The sequence below is a fragment of the Brachionichthys hirsutus genome, unplaced genomic scaffold (assembly GCF_040956055.1).
Source record: "Brachionichthys hirsutus isolate HB-005 unplaced genomic scaffold, CSIRO-AGI_Bhir_v1 contig_202, whole genome shotgun sequence".
In the NCBI taxonomy this organism is placed as follows: Eukaryota; Metazoa; Chordata; class Actinopteri; order Lophiiformes; family Brachionichthyidae; genus Brachionichthys; species Brachionichthys hirsutus.
Genome location: NW_027180319.1, coordinates 295,114 through 301,315, shown reverse-complemented (window position 1 = coordinate 301,315; position 6,202 = coordinate 295,114). Strand labels below are relative to the sequence as shown.

The 6,202-nt window shown below is 43.5% G+C and overlaps 1 non-coding gene across 1 annotated transcript; it reads right to left on the bottom strand.

Annotated features, from left to right (window-relative positions):
• Positions 1–651: 651 nt before the first annotated feature.
• trnae-cuc (transfer RNA glutamic acid (anticodon CUC)) lies at positions 652–723 on the bottom strand. The gene has a single exon. It is a non-coding gene; the product is annotated as a tRNA-Glu (tRNA).
• Positions 724–6,202: the final 5,479 nt, after the last annotated feature.

Sequence of the window (6,202 nt, the reverse complement as noted above, 5' to 3'; positions counted from 1 at the left end):
GCATGAACATATTTATTGCAACACCTGGAAAACATTAGGTTGTCTCCAACTGTTATTGTGGCAACTATAACATATTAATGGAAGCTGGAAGCAGTAGGTTACAGTCCCAACTAAACAGCTATAGACCAGAGAGGAGGTTCACCTCTGAGGTGAGTTTGGAGGAAGATAATTTATAAAAACACAACTTTTTTATTTTTTATTTACAAAAAGAAGATTCCACAACAAGTGATGCCCTAAGTGGTGACTCCCATGAGAGAAGCTCCCCGGGAGCTGGGCTAATAAGATTAGCTCATTCATTCTAAATTAAATCTTGAGGGAATAAATGTCCAATCAAATTGAAACCACTGAGTGTGTTTCTCCCAACACAAGCAACAAAGAAGAGTCCCCCTGAAGCACGACTCCAGTTGGACCACCTTTTCTGCAGGTCAGAACTGTCTTATCTTGTCCTGGGAATGTTCTTGCTACACTTCTGTTCTATTTAACCGCTTAGAACACACTCCTGTCTTATCAGGCAAGAACAGGGTAGGGTCCCACATCTCCAGGTGTAAACCAGTATCAGCTGACTATCTTGACATCGGCACTGTGCAACCAGCTACCTCATCATAGATAGAATTTATCGCCAAGGAAATTCTGTAAAAGAGTAGACAACCGTTCCCATACCGGGAGTCGAACCCAGGCCGCCTGGGTGAGAACCAGGAATCCTAACCACTAGACCATATGGGACCACGTGAGCCCACCTGAACCAGGTGGTCGTTGTCAATAAGTTGTCCTCGATTGATCTTACCTGGAAAAAATAAAGGATCAATAAAGTATTGCCTCCATTGACTTTACCAGCTGTGTGGATTTAAAATAATCCCCTATCAGCAAACAACTGAGAGTGACGACTCAGAAAGATGAGCCCAAAAAGAAGCTGCGGTTCAGGTGAGGGGATCGAACCCAGAACCATCCGAACCATCCGTTTCCCGCGGGCGCCTCCTTTGAAGCGCCCTTCCTCTCTCCGGTCGTCAGCACTCACCGGCGCCGAAGACGGCTCGGCGGATAAAGACAATGTTCAGTGTGCAGGAACGGGGGATCTTAGACCTCACCTTAATGTTGTATCGCTGTTGCTCACCTTAATGTCGTAGTGCTTACCTTACTGTTGTATTGCTTATCTTAATATTGCAGTTTTTTTTTATTTGTTGTAGCGCTTTTTAATTTGTTGTAATGCTTCTATTTGTTGTAGTGGTCTGTACTTCACGGCCACCATACAAAGGACCTTCAAAGTCAAAATAAACGAACCAGGCAGGTTTTGGGGTTACATTATTGGATCTAAATGCATTATATATAACTCGTGGCGTGAATGGCATCATTAATATTCTGTCGAGATTCACAAGTAAGAGCAGCAGTTAAACCTCATCAGCCATGTCTGACCGATGATTTCACGCTTCCGTGTTGAGGTCCAAAAACAAAATGAAAAGCTGCCAACTCACTAAAATCTCCATGGTCGGCAGTTTTTCTTCAAAAGCATGCAAAGTCATATTCATTGTCTAGTAAATTGCCGCTCGTTTCCTTAATAGTGAAATTACATTGAGCTGATTTTATTAACGGAGGTATGAATATCTTATAAAAGTTTCTGTGCATCATTAGAATGGTGTTCAATTTGGTCTGCTACCATACAAACATGTTTTTGACTTAGGTATTAGGAACCATACATCTTCCTGTATTCTGCATGAAAAACACCGATAGTCTTTCCAGTCACAGATCCATACATTTAATCAGCAGCCATTCTGTCTATGTGGGATAAAGTAAGGTTACAAAAATAGCCATTAAATGTGTTTTGCCCACTTGAGCCCAGCTAAACAACCTGTAATACTGACGGATTATGTACAGTGGACAAACCTAGTTTGTTGGCTAACAGCTGTGTATTTACATTCAGCAGTTATGAAGCAAACGTAGCCTTCAATTCTTGTCTGGCTACCTGGTGAACACAATATTCTCTCTCTTTTAGCACTATTTTGGTCTCCACTAAGTCTGGAAAAAAAAATTAAGCTACATTTTATATTATGCTCTGAAACCATGGTCTAACCTTACTGTCAGATCTGTGGCAGAAGGCAGGGACCATAAACGGGAGGTTACTAGAGCGTCACTATGGATTTGTGCCCAATGTGGCTAATGTCAGAGTTTGAAGACACAAAACTAAGAATATAAAAACAAATCATCCCCATGGAGTTGAAGACTTCATTCAATTTCCCTTATTTGTCTCTGTTTTTCCCGCAGATTGTTCGTTTCCATGTCATCCACTTCTTCCTCTGTGGCACCAACCACCAGCGTGTCTTCCTTCACCACATCTATAAGCCTCCTTTTTGGGCTCCTCCTCTCTTGCCTTGCAGCTCAATCCACTTCATGCTGTTTCCCTCAATCTCCATCCTCATGATTCCCAATGCTAATCGCAGCATTTTCAGCTCCGCCACCTCCAGCTGGACAGTTCATCCCCAGTTTATGAAATGAAATTGCAATCTTCACAAAACACTATCTGAATCAAGTGATTCTTTTTTTCCGGACAACAGACTAGTGCATTTATTTATGGGTCTAAAATTCACCAAGTATCACATTGAACAGCATTACTCTATAAGCTTTATCTATTTGTGGAGAATGAAATTCAGAAAACCACTGACATGCCACTGATATGCTTCTCTGACCATATGACGTCCCTGCCGCCTCATCGCCACAAGATTTCCCAGTCTTGCACATCTACGGCCACCAACTGCTGAGTTTCTGAGCATAAGGTTAGGGCAATGCCTCAGAGGCTACAGACATAAACATCTGGGAAATTGTCCTAGCTGTTCTGTGCATAATTTACATCAGGAACGATGAGAGGACAGACGATGAAGTCATGAAGATAAAAAAGTCTAGCAGCACTCACGCAGTCTCTCACACACACACCACAGTCTCATAGTGAACAGTGCTTCTCAGAATCAGCTCGAGTACCCTGATCCTCATAATTCTTGCTTTTTTTCAGAATCAGTGGCTACGATGCTCCTTCCCTTGAGTGCTCAAGGGAAACCAGGTTTGATATGATAATTCTGCAGCTCAAGCCCATATGCCTGACCTCTCTCTGGGGAGAGGAATGCAGCTGGCTCTTCTCACTATTAATCAGCCTGATGGGGGAGGTGGAATTAGGATGGGGAGGAAGGTGCTTCGACTGGATGCTGGCCAACATATTACAAACACGCAACCACATTCTGTATGTGTGAAATCAGCTGGTTCAGCATTCTCCTGCACTGCTTCCTCACCTTCTTCCCTTCTCGCTACATCCTTTGTTCCTTCTCCCCGTGTTTCCTCATTTTCTTACTCTGTTCATCCATCCTCATCCCCTTTCTTATTCCATTTAAAGCCTGTGACATCCATCACCCATTCACCAAGATGCACTCAGCACAGAGAGCTGTGGTGAGGCCCCAGCAGGGCAAATTTACTAGGGACAAAATATGAAGATATCAGGAGCCTCTAGTGTCTCCATCAATCATGCTGTTCAGGTGAATCCAGGTGAAACCTCTGATCCCTGATTGATTTTCTTGTTAAATCCACTTTGGTCATGAAAGAGAGATAGAGATGAAGGAGACCAGACAGAGTAAAGAGAGCGATGTAAACCTTGAGAAAACTGAAATATGGATTGTGCAGCGATGACTCACACAGAGGCATGAGGCTATAAAAGCTAATTCAGTTAATGTGAGGGGGGTGAAATATATATATATAAACATTATAAACAACAGCAGCTCATGATTTTGTCATGTGAGTGATGGTAGGAAGGAAGACCTTCATCCTCCACCGCCTGATCACTACACCCGAGTCTGGCTCCAAGTCCACCAGAGCAAGATGGGAATGGACAAAACAATGCACTCAGTGAGAGCACCCAACATTGTCCTTTAATATACATTATAGTTGCATCATAGCATGTTTGTATTTTTCTTTGACAAAACCTTCTTAAACAATGAGACATGTAATCTGTGCATCATCCAGATTTGTCTGGCAGTCACAGGTGCTGTGGCAGAATGTTCATGAAATACCCGCATAGCACCCAGCCTGCTGTTACGTGACTTGTGTATCCTCACAGCAGGCTTCAATAGCAATGTCAACATCACTTCAGCACCTCGGGGAGTGAGTGCATCCCACAAGTCTGAATTTCTAAGCATTTTATTTTGCTTTGCTTTGGAAGTTCAACAACACTCAAAACTAGTCTGAGAGAAACACACACACAAAAGAAAACATTTTAAACTACAAAAATGTTGTACAAAAAAGTACAAGTTGACATTTTAGATGTACATCCTCTGTTTTACGTAGACAATTAGTGGTACACCCACTTCCCTCTCCCCGGCCGCTTCTTCCAGCTCTTCCACGTTCCCCAGGCCAGCTGAGAGACATCGTCTCTCCAGCATGTCCCGTGTCTTCCCCCGTGGTGTCCTCCTGGTGGGACGTGCCCAGAACACCTCCCCAGGGAGGCGCCCCCCCCGGACACCTCATCTAGACGCCCAATCATCCGATCTAAGGGAGAGTCCAGCCAGCCTACGGAGGAAGCTCATGTCAGCCGCTCGTACACGGGACCTTGTTCTTTCGGTCACTACCCAAAGCTCATGACCACAGGTGAGGGTAGAAACGGAGATCGACCGGTAAAGAGAGCCTCGCCTTTTGGCTCAGCTTCCTCGACACCATGGCGGTGAAGAGAGCGCAGACACGCACATCTTGTTCACATTCCCCCTGCTTGACGTCAAGCCTAGAGGGATTTCTTCCAGACGCATTTCAGGAGGTGATTACAGACCTATGAGTGAGTTTTTCATAATATGGGACCTTTAATATCTGAAAAGGTCATGTTATTTATGTTGTTTCCAGTTTATTTTAGTTTCCTTCCCCCCCACTGGTTTAAGAAGTCACCAACTGAATACTGATTAAATGCGTGTTTAAACTAGTCTCACATTCTCTGTTCGTATTTGTCACAACCAGTTTGATGCCTGATTTTCTGTGTACAGGCAGCTCTCCAGAGGCCACCCATGAGCTATAGCTGTAAAGCAGCTGCACAGCTTCCATATGGCTGACAGAGAGACGCAGAACAACGGGGATAGCCTATTAATGCAGAGTACAAGAAGCTTGGTTTCAAACTGATGGGAATTTAATGGAAAATTGCATTTGAAGTCCCTTGCTGCATTTTCAGTTTTGTTTAATTCAGCTCCCCCACAGCCACACGAGGCCACTGGCTCAATGCTTTGGTCTCCGCTTCGGTCTTTATCTGAAAGCGTCAAAGCGTCAAAATGGATTTAGCCGACTCTCCGGTTCACATTGTTCAGACAGACAGGAGACAGAGGGACAGTACGTTTGGATGTGTGCCACAGGCTTTTAGAAACACTCCCCTGTGTTTTACTATTGGAAATATTTGCTTTGGGAAGGTGGTTTCAAACAGGAGGACAGAGTGGCAGCCTCCGGCTACAGGATGCTGACAAACAGATGGTCCTGTGTGATTTGTGTCTTGGCTGCTGGTGTGGATATACCATATATTTAATGGAATATGATAGGAGAGGAGGAGGCGGTCCAAACAGAGCAACACATTTATTTTTGTACTTCAGGTTTTACATTACATCCAAAGTTTGATTAAAGCTGAAAATGTACGATTCTCACTCTTGCACCTCCCCAGTACTTACTGAAATGTTTTTAGGCAGAAAGCAAATCAACTTCTTAAGGGTTATACGCACATAATGGATTGATTGATTGATTGTGTTTTTGGATCATTTAAATTTTTCCCAAACATATTAGGGATGTGCATTGATTTTTGAATATTCAAATATACATTAATTATTTTAAAAGTATTTGCATTTCTTCTCCTTCTTTCCACTTGTCCCGGGGGGATCGCCACAGAAAATCAACCTGCAGGTGTGGAGGCCCTCTGCTGCATGTGTTCCTCTTTCGCCTCAAATTCTCCCACAACTTCCGTCTTCTCTTCAGATGTCCTATCCAAAACAATAATGACCAAAAGTATCATTAAAAAGAAGAAATGCAGAACTTGTGCTGCCATGGCTGTGTTTGCTCTCGCTACAGATATTAAGAACCCGTACAATGCCCTCATGCATATTTGAAATCACCTTCATGAATGTCGTCTGCTAAAGAAGGTGGCAGGTAGCTGTGAAGCCAACCTAAAGAGGCACATTCCCTCTTTAGGATTCCTCTGGATTCCTCTCAT